Source organism: Schistocerca gregaria, chromosome 4 (assembly GCF_023897955.1).
Source record: "Schistocerca gregaria isolate iqSchGreg1 chromosome 4, iqSchGreg1.2, whole genome shotgun sequence".
Classification (NCBI taxonomy): Eukaryota; Metazoa; Arthropoda; class Insecta; order Orthoptera; family Acrididae; genus Schistocerca; species Schistocerca gregaria.
Genome location: NC_064923.1, coordinates 783158336 through 783174597, shown reverse-complemented (window position 1 = coordinate 783174597; position 16262 = coordinate 783158336). Strand labels below are relative to the sequence as shown.

Sequence of the window (16262 nt, the reverse complement as noted above, 5' to 3'; positions counted from 1 at the left end):
GAATTCTACATGTCATGTGTGGTCTGGCGTCTTACCAGTGACAGGTCCCAGGTTCAAACTAGTTAATTCCCTAAAAAACACGCTCAGAGCGTCGTTGCGCGAAAGTGGTAGGGAGACACGATATAGTACAAACAGACACCACCATGAATGTTTAGATTGTTATTGTTATATATTGCTCATGTACCATACACACTGTAAGGTTTATTCGCTCAGGGAATGTTATTAGATATAACATACAGCCTGAACGGTCCATAGTTGCCAGATTAAATACGTAAGTGAATCATAGGAAATATTTTCCTTCCTCGCACACAACAGCACCTTTCTTTCTCGAATTTTAGAGTCCTCTTAATGTTTGTGATCTTTTCATGTAACTGGGTAGAGTTACGGCTAAAGTTTGTTGGTGATGGTAAGAGAGAAAGGGAGGGTGAACGCCGATGGTGTCACGTAGCCCGCTCCTCTCGAATACCAACTTGGGCCTCTGAGGTTGATGTCCCCATCCAACAGACGAAACACCGTCAAGAATTCGATATGCTATCTCTCTATGAGATTTTCTCGAACTGTACACAAATCTACGAATGGGAGATAAATGTGTGTTTTGATTTAATGGCACACAAATACTCTACGTACAATTTTCGGCTAAGTTAGCCCCTCTGTTTTAAACTATAATCCATCGTAGATCCCTCGAACAAAAGACTGTCCCCAGTACCTGGCAGAAAGCACAGTTCACATCTGTCTACAAAAAGGACTGCAGAAATGATCCACGAAACGACGTCCAATATCCTTGACACCCGTTTCTTGTAGGATCTTAGGACATATTCTGAGCTCCAGCATAATATCTCCAGTGGAATGACCTCTTCCAAGCCAGCCAGCATGGATTTCGAAATAATCGCTGATATGAAACCCAATTCGCACTTTCTTCACATGAAATCCTGAAAGCCAAGGATCAAGGTCGTCACGGAAATACAGTATTTCCCGATTTCCAGCAAGCATTTGACTTAGTACCACACCTACCCTTTTTATCAAAAGCGCTATCGTATGGTGTTTCAGAGCAAATTTGTGACTACACTGAGGACTTCTTGGAAGGGAGGGCACAGCATCTCGGAAGGAGAGTCATGGTCAGATGTGCCCGAGGGAAGTGTGTTGGGACCCTTACTGCTCACGTTGTATGTCAATGACCTTGCGGATAATACTAATAGTAACCTCAGATTTTTTGCAGATGATGCTGTTGTCTATAATGAAGAACTGTCTGAAAGAAGCTGTAAAAATATTCGTACAGTGCTAAAATATCAAAGAGGTGCAAAGATCGGCAATTAGCTTTAAACTGTCAAAAATATAAAACTGTGCACTTCACGAAACGCTTTACGTAGTATCCTTCGAATATAATATCAGTGCGTCACAGTTGAAACAGGGAATCTCATACAAATACATGGCTGTAGCAGTAGGGATATGAAATGGAACAATCGCATAGCCCCAGTCGTGGGTAAAGCAGGTATCAGACTTCCGTTTACTGGCAGAATACTAGAGAAATGCAATCAGTCTACAAATGAGAGTGCTAAAAATCACTCGTGCGGTTCATCCTAGCATACTGCTGAAGTGTGTGGGACTCACACAGAAGGCAGCATAAATGGTCGCAGGTTTGTTTAATCTATGGGTGAGTGTCAGAGATACCGAAGGAACTGAACTGGCAGATTCTTGAAGACAGATGTAAACTGTCCCGACAAAGTCTGGTAACAAAGTTCCAAGAACCGGCTTTAAATGATGACTGTAAGAACATATTACAACCTCGTACGTTTCGCCCAGATATCGTGAGTATAAGATTAGAATAATTACTACGCACACAGAGGTATTCAGACAATCAGTCATTCATCCGCGCTCCATACGTGAATAGGACGGAAAAGTGCTTTAAAAAGTGGTACAGTGGAACGTACCCTCTGCCATGCACTCCACAATGGTTCACAGAGCGTAGACGTAAACATAGAAAACCAACTGGTAAGTTCATTCATCTATGAAAACAAGAAGTAATATTAAGGCTCACAGAAAAGTGAGGCGATACAGCAGTGTTGCAAGATGTCATGCTCACACAATTACCGCTCTCCTTGATGCCAGGCGAAAAACGTGGCGAACCCATTCGCATAATATGAGCCTGACAATGTTGTGGAATCGACGAACTCTGGTTATTGCGGCTAATGTCGTAGAATCCCGGCCAAGGGACTCTTACGTAAACATACGTCGTCACTCTACAATTTGTTCACATGGTTCTGTAATGACTCCGGTGGAGAAACTAGTGATGGTGAACCGCAGTTAAAGTTCTATTATCATCTCTGATATCGAAATATTGTCACACGTTTCTTCGTGCAACTGGAAAGTGGACCACCAGATTTCTTGTCTGGCATGGAATGTCATGGCCATTTAACGATGCAGGTGCTGTATCCACACTACTAAGAAATAAAATAAAATAAAGAATACTGGTTACGTAGAACTATGTCATAGGGACTGTCGGTAATTTCCCGAGATTTTTCTTAGTGTTTAGGTAATTCCGTTGATCCATGTGGGGACAATGGTACTCTCTTGAAAATAAAAGCTAAAACTGGTTGCATTCCATGCTGGGCGCTTGAAACAGCAACTGGTTATGAATTTCTGGAAATAACAGTCTTGATTGCAAATTGTTTTATCCATTTAATGACAATTTCACGTTTCGTACTTGTTGTGGATCTTCAGATTAACGTAAAGGCGTGAAATAATATTATGATGCGTACATTAAAAACCGGTGGATGGGTGGGGGGGGGGGGGGGGGAGGGGGGTGGTAGTATGAGGCAAAGATGAAACAATTTGCAACCAAGACTGTTTTATCTAGAGTAAAAGGAAAGCTGTCCGCAGCTCGTGGTATTGCGGTAGCGTTCTCGCTTCCCGCGCACGGGGTTCCGGGTTCGATTCCCGGAGCGCTCAGTGATTTTACCCGCCTCAAGATGACTGGATGTTGTTGTGTTGTCTTTATCATCATTCATCCCCATTACGGTCGAAGGAACGCAAAGGCAAATCATGACCTTGCTTAGTCGGCGCTACGGGTGTCCTGCATCGGTCCCTACGTTCCTGTATGGAACTTCATCATCATCATCAAAAGAAAAGCTGTTATTTTTGTAAAATCTTTTCATCAGCCTCGAAGACAGCAGACTCCGCTTGATTACATAGGTGATTTGGACCCAATGAAGAAGTCGCAATATCTACCTGGCTGTTGCTAACACAGGAGTGTGTCTTCACTGTATGTCCAAGGAAGAACTTTTCTCTGCGGTGTAGGGATACGCATAAGACAAAGCATGTTCAGGGTACTTAGTACGTCAAATGTAGTTTAGATTCTGAAGGTGGCCAATGTATGATCGGCAGGTGATAAAGATTGCTGTCACGTTCTATTAGTGTATCAAATATAAAAGGCGCTTAGAGACGGAAGCTATATTATCGTCCCGTGGCTCTTGAAGCCACGTTGATGTAAAGAAGAAATCACAGGAGGTCGGCCGTTGTACTTCAGGAGAAGAGAAAATACGTCGTTCTATTATCAGTTGCAGATAACATGTTGTCAGGGCGAAGGTAGAGACCTGGTGGACGAGGTGAGTGCTGTAACGAATGTCCAATTCGGTAAGAACTGGAGAAGTAACAGTAGTTTTCACTTTACTTAAACCAGCAACTGGAAATTTGCCCTGATCGATTTGTTGCGACCACGGAGAAAGTTGAATCGTAATGTCAACACCGACCATGTTGTCGTAGTCAAGATTGACTTATCTGTCAGTTGTTTATCAGAAGATCGTTTGTTTCTGGCGAGCCTTTAGTAGTAATTACTCTCCGTAATGCACCAACTTTGTGAGTTGACAATAGTGATGTTTCGGACGCAACTCCACTTTTGGTTATTTCAGTTAGGGTTGAATCGGTCCGTGCAGCTGATCAGACATACACTGCCGAGACGGATCTTGTTCCTGACGTATCCGACGTCAGCGAAGTATCTACGGCAACAACCTGAACGAACAACAAAGAACAACACATGCGCATTCGACCACTCACTTGCGAGTAGGCAGTGTTTGTTAACTGGAGGACGTGCGGCCGTAGTGTGACAAGTTATTGTGCACAAATCTTGATGGAGCAACGGCTCTAAATCAAGTGCTCAACACCTTCTCTACCGGCCGTACTGGCCGTGCCGTTCTAGGCGCTACAGTCTGGAACCGCGAGACCGAATCCTGCCTCGGGCATGGATGTGTGTGATGTGCTTAGGTTCGTTAGGTTTAAGTAGTACTAAGTTCTAGGGGACTGATGACCTCAGAAGTTGAGTCCCATAGTGCTCAGAGACATTTGAACCATTTGAACCAACACCTTTATCTAGAATTTTTTGAATAAGAGAAAAGTATGTGCAACGTTTGTCCCACACACCTTAATTCACGAACAAAAATAACGACGCCTGATGCCTGCCGCGATTGAAATACAAAACGTGGACAACTCTTTCGTGGAAAAATTGCATCACGGATGACAAGACTTGATGTTGCCAGTACGAGCTTATCACAAAACGACAGAATGCAGAAATGCACATGTTTCGTGACAGAAAATATTCTACTTGTATCTACCGGTTCGTTACTAATGATGCAATACCCTTTCTTCCCCGTCAGTTAAAGACACAGTAGGTGAGGAGATTTCTACTTCAAGACCGTTTTATATTCATGTCAAACTGAGAAACGACGGGTTTCTTGTATCTCATGACGTGGATATCGCGCATCACTCTATTCAGGAATAAGTCCTCTTTGGTAAACAATGTCACTTAATAATCTGGGAAGTCTCTCATCGAGGAAATATAACTATCTTCATTTATTTCGGATCTAAGTGCGCCTGAGAGTCCAGATTCGATACGCTCATTTAACCAGGAAAATCATCCCCAATAATTTATTAGCCATGGAAATTCATGTCCAAGCCTGCTCTTACGTATTTCGAATATACCATGCATTTAATTCCGTCATTTAATTTAAAGTGTACGAGCTCTAGATCTATTTTTCGTTGTAGCTTCATGTCGATTATTTCAAAATTTTCTTAAACACCGTATATCGTTCAGACATATTTCCTTGCGATGTCGTTTTGGTCTTCAGACTGAAGAAATTAAACGCTTCTCTGTTCTATCCAAGCCTCTGCAGAAGTGCCGGAACGTACATCCACATGCACCTACCTGTAGCAGGCAGGCCTTGGTCCTTCTTGCACTATCTGCTTAACTGTTGCTCGATGGCACAGTAAGTGTCCAATCAACCGGTCACTTCTTTCTGTCACGTACTGACATAAACTTATATTCAGTACCTCTCATTCGTTACCCTGTCTACCAGTCTACTATTTGAAATTTTTCTATAGCTTCACATTTCATGAACTCGTATTCCCCTCTTGTCTATACTGCTTCCTGTCCATGTTTCATTTCCATGTAAGGCTAATCGCCAGTGAAATACTTTCAGGAAAGACTTAAACATAACCCTTATAAAATTTTAGCATTTGCTCTGTACCTTATACCACAAGCTCCGTTCTTTCTCTAAATTAAAGAACATTGCAGAAATCATAATACAGGTTGCATTGGGACGTTGCGTAAATTTTAAGAAATATTCTCTGGGTTTCAGTTAGTCATCATTTATTCCAGAAAAATCTGTTGGATTATTTTCTCGAGTTGGCTGCAGACAGTACTAGTATCAGAAAAGATCTAGACCTAGATCTAGCCAACGGCGGTGATATCAGCAGTAGGTTTTTATCTCACAGAACAAATGACGATCAATATGGCGACTGTGCGATAAATGGTCTGTACAGAAGTGCGGCGTGTACAGGAGATGAATAAGTGCCAATTTCGTACTCTATATAGTTACCAAAGAAACATAAGACACGAGAGCGTGCTGAAAAGTAATGCCTCCGAATTTTTTAGTTGAAAACTCTTAAAGCTTCTGAAATAGAACAAATTGTCTTAACATTCTACATCTTTACTCTTAACATGGCGATGTGTTACGTAACTACAGTGCCTCTCATAAGTTTAGGGACAAACATTGGGCACAGTGTGTCTGTGTATGAAATAATTTATGACGGTTAATACGGAAATAAAGATGTACGTCAGCAAGCTGCACACGAAATTATTGGCGACGAAAAGTGCAATCACGTATGTTTGCTTGTTTACTTCAGAACATGACCCATTTCTTACTGCGAGATAAGAAACTCAGCACTTCAGAAGTTCTTGAACAAATGTTGGCAACAGTGTCATTGTGCATATCTGTGTTATTCGTTACTTCCTGCGATGTCAGTCGTTATCTGTCGAGAGCTCAAAGGAAACTTAAGTGTCTTTGCATACAATGGTTCGTAGAGGTAAAGCAGCAGTTTTGAACAAAGGCAGTTAGTAATATTCCACCATCACAGTCTACAAATGAGAGGTAGAGGTGCAAACACAGATTTCGGTTCCTCCAACCAAGTCAAACCTCCTACAATGACGGTATCAACAAACTGGTGTCCCGCTGGCAGAAATGTGTTCTTCGCAGTGGTGACTATAGCGATACACAAATATGTAGATATATGTTTAATACGTAGACATTGAGTAAAGACGAATGTTAATAACGTTTGTTTTATTTAAAACGCTGTAAGAGTTTGCACATAAGAAACTCGGAGACACTAGTTTTGAGTACGCGCTCGTAGACAGTTGTTGGAGAAGTAGCAGATGTTACGTTACCCCGAACAGTACGCTGCCATTATTTTCCAACAACAACTTCTTACTTTAAATGCTGCAATCCGTTTCTAGCAGGTACATTGGCACTGGAATACTTTACACTTGGTACACAAATAGTAAATCCTGTGAAAATAATACTGAAGCTGTTGGCGCGATGTGGCGTGGACACTCATTCCGCAGATATCAATTGAAAATGATGGCAAGGCATAACAAAACTAAGTGGAGTACACTTCAAACTTAACTAGATAGACAAATGAAAAAGTATGTTCACGTAACGGAGAGAAATACTTCCCTTCTTAAGCGCAATTTGTGAAAAGAATTCAGTATCAAAACCTGAAACTACGCGCTACAACTGAACTACGCTGGGTATCGACCGATGTACGCACACTGCTTTCTCTCTCACTGCAAACACCAGTCGTGGTTGTTTCCAGTTTTGTTGTTTTGCTGACGCACGAACTAATATAATTTACAGTTAGCTGCAAATCTTCCAGGAATAATGCAGAAGCACGTGCCGACTGCGTCACGTTCTTTGTTCCTTTTCCACGTTCCTCACCTGTTTCACGTTATCTGTAACTGGAGCGGAGAGTACGTAATTTAAGCCAGTTCAGGTCCTCATACTTTTAACATCTACGTAATGATACACTAAAACAAGGCCTGCAGAACAATTAAATTTCGAAGGAGACATCCTCAGTGACATTGTCTCGCTTTGTGTGTGTGTGTGTGTGTGTGTGTGTGTGTGTGCGTGTGTGTGTGTGTGTGTGTGTGTTTGCAGTGACTCATAAGAGATAAAGTTTGTGCCTTTTTTTGTCGCTCATCATCTAACGTTGAGATGATGGTTTCTAGAAAGCGGTCTACGGCTTTAACGTGAGGTGATACAACGTTCCATTGTGGAGAAAAATTCGAATCTATCAAACTGTTTCCCCTCCCCCCTCCTGGAAATCTGTTTTGTAAGTCTCTTTGTGGGACTCCTGGAAAAGAAATCAGCGACGACATTATGAAAAACGTATGTACAGCACGCCATTCAAGCAGATCTCAGCTTTATAGACAACGGGAGTACCACGTTAGATTGCTACATGTTGGGTTAATCTCATAGCTAATACCCTACTGTGTTATGAACGAGACCTCTGTGAGAATGATCTCGTCCTCTTGAAAATTGCCCTCCCCCCATTATCATTAACGTACGCATTCAGTCGCTACTTTAAGGTTAATGTGGAACCAACGGCGCACCGGACTTAGCAATTAATGTAAAAGGCGTCTTAAACGATGGCGGAAAAACTTATTTTTCAATCGCTGTAAGTGCCCAACTCGGATCCTCCAATCTAGTAAATATGTTTCGTGGTTTTGACGGAAGTCGATGCCAAAGCTGTTTTCCCTACCACATTTGTAGGCGCTCTGCACGACGCATTATCATCTTTTAGAACATCCGTGGCGCAGTTTACCGTTCGCTGGTCTTTAATAGAGGTCCAGTATCTCTTCTAACACGGCGAAGTTTGCTGAAGCCTGCATGGAAGTGTTGCTCTGTCATATCGTGCATTTTATTTTAAGCTTCGTGTTTTCATTTATAAATTTCATGGAAATGTTCGTACATGCTTGTGTTCACGATTAGTCATCATCATCATCATCATCATCATCATCATTCCCCCATGAACCATGGTCCTTGCCGTTGGTGGGGAGGCTTGCGTGCCTCAGCGATACAGATAGACGTACCGTATGTGCAACCACAACGGAGGGGTATCTGTTGATAGGCCAGACAAACGTGTGGTTCCTGAAGAGGGGCAGCAGCCTTTTCAGTAGTTGCAGGGGCAACAGTCTGGATGATTGACTGATCTGGCCTTGAAACAATAACCAAAACTGCCTTGCTGTGTTGGTACTGCGAACGGCTGAAAGCAAGGGGAAACTACGGCCGTAATTTTTCCTGAGGGCATGCAACTTTACTGTATGATTAAATGATGATGGCGTCCTCTTGCGTAAAATATTCCGGAGGTAAAATAGTCCCCCATTCGGATCTCCGGGCGGGGACTACTCAGGAGGACGTCGTTATCAGGAGAAAGAAAACTGGCGTTCTACGGATCGGAGCGTGGAATGTCAGATCCCTTAGTCGGGCAGGTAGGTTAGAAAATTTAAAAAGGGAAATGGATAGGTTAAAGTTAGATATAGTGGGAATTAGTGAAGTTCGGTGGCAGGAGGAACAAGACTTTTGGTCAGGTGAATACAGGGTTATAAATACAAAATCAAATAGGGGTAATGCAGGAGTGGTTTAATAATGAATAAAAAATAGGAGTGTGGGTCAGCTACTACAAACAGCATAGTGAACGCATTATTGTGGCCAAGATAGACACAAAGTCCATGCCTACTACAGTAGTACAAGTTTATATGCAAACTAGCTCTGCAGATGATGAAGAAATTGATGAAATGTATGATGAGATAAAAGAAAATATTCAGGTAGTGAAGGGAGACGAAAATTTAATAGTCATGGGTGACTGGAATTCATCACTAGGAAAAGGGAGAGAAGGAAATATAGTAGGTGAATATGGATTGGGGCTACGAAATGAAAGAGGAAGCCGCCTGGTAGAATTTTGCGCAGAGCATAACTTACTTATAGCTAATACTTGGTTTAAGAATCATAAAAGAAGGTTGTATACATGGACGAACCCTGGAGATACTGAAAGGTATCAGATATATTATATAATGGTAAGATAGAGATTTAGGAACCAGGTTTTAAATTGTAAGACATTTCCAGGGGCAGATGTGGACTTTGACCACAATCTATTGGTTATGACCTGTCGATTAAAACTGAAGAAACTGCAAAAAGGTAGGAATTTAAGGAGATGGGACCTGGATAAACTGAAAGAACCAGAGGTTGTACAGAGTTTCATTGAGAGGCTAAGGGAACAATTGACAGGAATGGGAAAAAGAAATACAGTAGAAGAAGAATGGGTAGCTTTGAGGGATGAAATAGTGAAGGCAGCGGAGGATCAAATAGCTAAAAAGATGAGGGCTAGTAGAAATCCTTGGGTAACAGAAGAAATATTGAATTTAATTGATGAAAGGAGAAAATATAAAAATGCAGTAAATGAAGCAGGCAAAAAGGAATACAAACGTCTCAAAAATGAGATCGACAGGAAGTGCAAAATGGCTAAGCAGGGATGGCTAGAGGACAAATGTAAGGATGTAGAGGCTTATCTCACTAGGGGTAAGATAGATACTGCCTACAGGAAAATTAAAGTGACCTTTGGAGAAAAGAGAGCCACCTGTATGAATATCAATAGTGCAGACGGAAACCCAGTTCCAAGCAAAGGGAGGGAAAGCAGAAAGATGGCAGGAGTATATAGAGGGTCTATACAAGGGCGATGTACTTGAGGACAATATTATGGAAATGGAAGAGAATGTAGATGAAGATGAAATGGGAGATATGATATTGCGTGAAGAGTTTGACAGAGCACTGAAAGACCTGAGTCGAAACAAGGCCCCCGGTGTAGACAACATTCCATTAGAACTACTGAGAACCTTGGGAGAGCCAGTCCTGACAAAACACCATCTGGTGTGCAAGATGTATGAGACAGGTGAAATACCTTCTGGCTTGAAGAAGAATATAATAATCCCAATCCCAAAGAAAGCAGGTGTTGACACATGTGAAAATTACCGAACTATCAGTTTAGTAAGTCACAGCTGCAAAATACTACCACGTATTCTTTACAGACGAATGGAAAAACTGATAGAAGCCGACCTTGGGGAAGATCAGTTTGGATTCCGTAGAAATGTTGGAACACGTGAGGCAATACTGACCCTACGACTTACCTTAGAAGAAAGACTAAGGAAAGGGAAACCTATGTTTCTAGCATTTTTAGACGTAGAGAAAGCTTTGGACATTGTTGATTGGAATACTCTCAAGTTATGAAGGTGGCAGGGGTAAAATACAGAGAGCGAATCGCTATTTACAATTTGTACAGAAACCAGATGGCAGTTATAAGAGTCGAGGTACATGAAAGGGAAGCAGTGGTTGGGAAGGGAGTGAGACAGGGTTGTAGCCTCTCCCTGATGCTATTCAATCTGTATATTGAGCAAGCAATAAAGAAAACAAACGAAAAGTTCGTAGTGGGTACTGAGGTTCGCCGATGACATTGTAATTCTGTCAGAGACAGCAAAGGACTTGGAAGAGCATTTGAACGGAATGGACAGTGTCTTCAAAGGAGTTTATAAGATGAACATCAACAAAAGCAAAACGAGGATAATGGAATGTAGTCGAATTAAGTCGGGTGATGCTGAGGGAATTAGATTAGGAAATGAGACACTTAAGTAGTAAAGCAGTTTTGCTATTTGGGGAGCAAAATAACTGATGACGGTCGAAGTAGAGAGGATATAAAATGTAGACTGGCAATGGCAAGGATGCGTTTCTGAAGAAGAGGAATTTGTTGAAATCGAGTATAGATTTAAGTGTCAGGAAGTCGTTTCTGAAAGTATTTGTATGGAGTGTAGCCATGTATGGAAGTGAAACGTGGACGATAAATAGTTTGGACAGGAAGAGAATAAAAGCTTTCGAAATGTGGTGTTACAGAAGAATGCTGAAGATTAGATGGGTTGATGACATAACTAATGAGGAGGTACTGCGTAGAATTGGGGAGAAGAGGAGGTTGTGGCACAACTTGACTAGGAGAAGGGATCGGTTGGTAGGACATGTTCTGAGACATCGAGGGATCGCCAATTTAGTATTGGAGGGTAAAAAACGTAGAGGGAGACAAAGAGATGAATACACTAAACAGATTCAGAAGGATGTAGGTTGCAGGAGGTGCTGGGAGATGAAGAAGCTTGCACAGGATAGAGTAGCATGGAGAGCTGCACCAAACCAGTCTCAGGACTGAAGACCTCAACAACAACAGTGACTTAAATGAGAAAATCATACTATCATCTTCTCTTTTTTCTATTGGTGTTTATGTTTAAAGTGAATAAAGGGAATATAAAGATGTACAGGAATTCGGTCCTGTAAAATGTCGATCAAAACATTTTAATCCATCGAAGAAAGTAACAGAAGTCTATGTGGTGTCGTTGGCAAATGTCCAAAGGCAAAAACTTAAAAATTACTGGTTCCAACTTCTTTCTAAAGCGGGGAGCGGAAAACCCTTTCGTTAAACAATATCACCACAACTGGCAGGTGCTACTACACTACACGTGGAAGCGAGGAGCCATTTTCTAAAATAATGTTGTCTCACGTGACCACACCAACAAGAAACTAAGCTCCAGTGTTGTCTGTGAAAAAGAATTACACACAAATAAATTAAGAGATCGAAAATTACTGTGACTCAACAAATTCTGTGAATAAAAAATTCAAAATATGAATCGATGTAACACTAGAGGGAACTGTAGAGGTAAACCGAACATACAGTGAACAATTCAGGATGTAGCTTCCAAGTGCTACTCTGAGATGAGAAGCTTAACACGGGAGAAGAATTCGTGGCGTACGACTTCAAGTCAGTCAAAATGCTCATGAAGAAAAAAGCAATGATTCGTTTCAGTCTTAAATATGTTAACGCATAATCTATAAATTGTTGCGAGTTAACAATCGGGTTGTTAATTGTAGAAGACCATTCATTCTCTCCAATGTGTGGCTACTAAAAGTGATATGTTAATCGTCTCGTGAAAATGCCTGCCCCATCTTAACGTTTTTTGTATAGCTTAAAGCAACTGATGTGAACAAGGGCATGGTTCCCTGAGAAATCTGAGCCGTTTCTTTCTTCAGTACTCCAATAACCTGACAGGTTCTCTTTGTCTAATGTCCGCAGAAATCTTACAAAGCTTTAATTCCTTATCTTTCTTATTATCCTTGAAAAAGGATAATTCACAGAATCTGAAGACAAGTTTATTAGTAGACTGAGGGAGTGCATAGCATTATTAAAAACATGCTCGCCTTATAAAACCTTTTTAACTATTGTGTCCTAAGAATAAATTCATTTAGGTGACTCTCGAGACTTGAAATAATTGGGCAGCGTTTTGTTTCCAATATGTGGGAGTAAGGTCCACGTAGGTGAGCAGATACATGTGTACGTGAGAGCCTGACTTGGGTACAGAACGTTATAAGAAATGATCACCTGTTGACATGAATGATGGACTGTTTAACAACAAAGCCGTTGTCACGCGCTCTCCCCCTATTATTCGGAAAGAGCTGATTATAGTCGTTAAGCAAGCCGATAATGACGAACGTGATGTATGGTACCCGAACGCTCTTTAAGCGTGCCGCAGTAAATAACCCTACCGATTATGGTCAACTCCGTTGGTCAAAGCAGGCGGGACACCAGGTTCCGACTTAGGCTGACTGCTCATGTTTTGATGGGGATTCCCATTGATGAACGTACGTAAAGGGTCTTTTCTAACTAATTTAACTGCGTTGAAGCACTGAACGTGTCAGAAACGTGTACGTCGCCATTTATGATTATACGAATGTAGCCATTTCGCTGTAAGGTGTAAGGTCCTGCCGCAATTGGACAGTTCGTGAGCTTAGCCCTCCACGGACGACAGTACGTTCCACGTTTCGATTTCAGGTCTGCATTTACTTACCAGCGTCCAGTTTGAATAGAAGATGTTATAATTAACTGGAACGATACACGTGTCTCAACAATTTTGACGAACCATTTTGCGGTTGGAGTGTTACTGAGGAAGTTGCCAGTCCGTCTGCTGAGTCCAGGTCGGCACGTTTGTGACGGCTGGTTGCACAGAGAGTGCCAAACTTAATGAACATTTTGATATCTATTTAACTCAGAACTGAAGCTGTTGGACTAGCATCCGCTATGCGGGCAACGAGAACTGTTCTGGAGCAGTGACGTACCTATAACGTAAAATAGTAACCTTTATACGCACTAGTCAGTAGGCTTGGGCGTAGCCATGGCTCACGAATACAGCTTTATACTCGGCAATCTGAGTGTAGCGACTTGAAAGAGCAAACAAGCAATTCTTATTCGTTCTGATGCGTAATAACTCAATCTGTGACACCGGTATTCCAATACGAAAAGTGTGACTTTGTATCATTTAGGTGTTCTACGTCTTGTACCTATAAATTCTTTGAGTTCAGCGCCATGTTTCAGATACCGTAAGACATTGTATCTACTTCAACAATCAAACATTAGCGTACGTTTTCTTGAATGGAGGACATTCTACGAAATGTTGCCATTTCGATAAAAAATACGTTCCATTCAAATAAGGTTAACGTCGCTTGCCAGCTTTATTTGGCTATTTTGTTAAACTTCAACGTGATGATTTTAAACTTTTCTAATTGTAAGTTAGCATACTGACTACGTATCTCCAACAGTTTTTGAAAACTGTGCCTACTGAAGGGAAAAGGTTAGTAGGATGAAGTGTCGTAAGCAAATTCACGCACGTCAACGTCCTAGTAATGATTACCTCGCCTCTGCAGACGTCTTCTAGTATGATGGGCTGAAAACATTGATCTTGAAAGTTATACACCCGCGAAGAAATTGGCATTTTGAATTGTGAATTTCTTTGCGTTGTATAGTGAGCCGAAATTTTGTAATGGAGAGCCGCGTTGCGGAAAGAACTTGAAATGCCTGTCTGTCTCAACAGAAAAGGATATCACGGAAAATGATGTTTGTTAATTAAATAACGTTCACATAATAAGCTTCAAACAGGCAGCCATGGGACAACTGAGAGTGTAGCAGAGAACGTCTCGAATGAAAGGTTGTTGTCAGCTTTGCGCTCAGGTACTAAAACAGCACTCTTCTGGCGCTTTCTGTGCTTACATCCGTGCGGAACGGTGGTGAGGCATTAGGGACCTTCACAGGTACGTGACATATGGGGAGACTCGTGGGTACGTCTCGCTGTAAGGAGATGATGCACTGTGCCAGTTTGATGGGTACAGAGAACTAAGTGGACGGTTTGGGTTTCGGCGGGGACTCGGAGTGCAGAGGAGGGGGCGGCGGCGCTGACGTACCGTGGCTGGGGTCAGAGCTGGCGCAGCGGTGTGTCGCAGTAGCGGCTGCGCTGTCAGCGCCGACGTCTCGCTGGACTCGCGCGTCTGGCCGGGTCGTGTCCTGTCCCGGGCGCTGCGCTGCGCTGCGCCTCGCCTCGGCTCGCCGGCTCTGCGCCAGCCACTGCCGCTGCTGCTGTAGGTTCCACCCGGCCCCCGCGCACCTGCTGCGCTCACGTCCGCACTGCACGGAGGTCCGTGGAGCACTGGAGAGCCGCGCCGCGCAGCCGCGCCAGCCGGCCAGCCTCCCTCGTCTCGCGGGCCCGCGGCGCGCGCCCCGGCCGGTGCTGCCGCCTGGCGGCGCCCGCCCCGCAACCCCCGGCACCGCACCTGCCGGCCCGCGGCAACGGCAAGTGTTTCGGCTGCCGAGTCGCACGCCTGCCGCTGACAACTCGGCCGCTCTTACCGTACTATCCGATTTCGGATGCTGGCTGCTACGGGAGCAAGGTGGCTATAGATCGTCTAAAATCCGCAAGGTACCTCGTGCAGTGTGGCAGAGGGTACTTTGCCTACCACTGTGTCTCTCCATCCTTTGCCGTATCAGCCGAAAATGGTGCACGAACGATTCTCGTCAAGCGAGAGTCTGTCTGCAATGTTTCCTTTCTACGGTCTTTTCCCGATGTGTATGCGAGGCCATTTGTACCTCGCCTGTGCCCCATAGCTCCGATCTACTGTGAGGCCCATGTTCAGTGGTCTTTTTCTTTTTCCAGTGCCTTTATCCCGCAACGGAACAGAGTCGGCGTGGTTACTATCGGATTTGGTGTGATTGGTTTAAGAGATCCAGAATGAGATTTTCACTCTGCAGCGCACTGTGCGCTGATGTGAAACTTCCTGGCAGATTAAAACTGTGGTGTCACCGCCAGACACCATACTTACTAGGTGGCAGCCTTTAAATCAGCCGCGGTCCGTTAGTATACGTCGGACCCGCGTGTCGCCACTATCAGGATTGCAGACCGAGCGCCGCCACACGGCAGGTCTAGTCTAGAGACTCCCTATCACTGGCCCCAGTGGTACAGCCCATTTTGCTAGCGATGGTTCACTGTTTACATACGCTCTCATTTGCAGAGACGACAGTTTAGCATAGCCTTGAGCTACGTCATTTGCTACGACCTAGCAAGGCGCCATATTCAGTTACCATTGATATTGATATTGTGAATCATGTACTTTCAAGAGCGACGTTCATCATTAATGGATTAAAGTTAAGTATCAAACTAGCTAAGTCCGCTTTCTGAATTCTCATTCCTTGTCATGTTCCAGACCTCACGTCAGTATAGTCCTTCCCTCCTGAAACGCGTACTTTTCGGCGTCCCCTAGTAACACGGTGTTGCCAACACTACAAAAACTGTGCGCCGCACCGAGACTCGAAGTCGGGTAGCTCAGATGGTAGAGCTCTTGCCCGCGAAAGGTAAAGGTCCCGAGTTCGAGTCTCGGTCCGGCACACAGTTTTACTCTGCCAGGAACTTTCGGTGTAAGGGATGTCCGCATGCCTTTGCTATCGCCAGCCCGTAACCCCACAGCGACGAATGGCCGCATTCCAGTTTTTGCGTTAGAGATCGGAAACCGAGCCAGTACGAGCCAGCT

The 16262-nt window shown here is 43.4% G+C and overlaps 1 protein-coding gene across 1 annotated transcript in view; it reads right to left on the bottom strand.

The window, feature by feature from the left end:
* The window catches only part of LOC126267934 (epithelial discoidin domain-containing receptor 1-like), a 439627-nt gene extending 424753 nt beyond the window's left edge, over nt 1-14874 (bottom strand). Inside the window, exon 1 of the mRNA XM_049973245.1 lies at nt 14646-14874. The gene's annotated coding sequence lies outside the window, so the exon portion shown is untranslated. The remainder of the gene's footprint in view (nt 1-14645) is intronic.
* Between the last annotated feature and the right edge of the window lie 1388 nt (nt 14875-16262).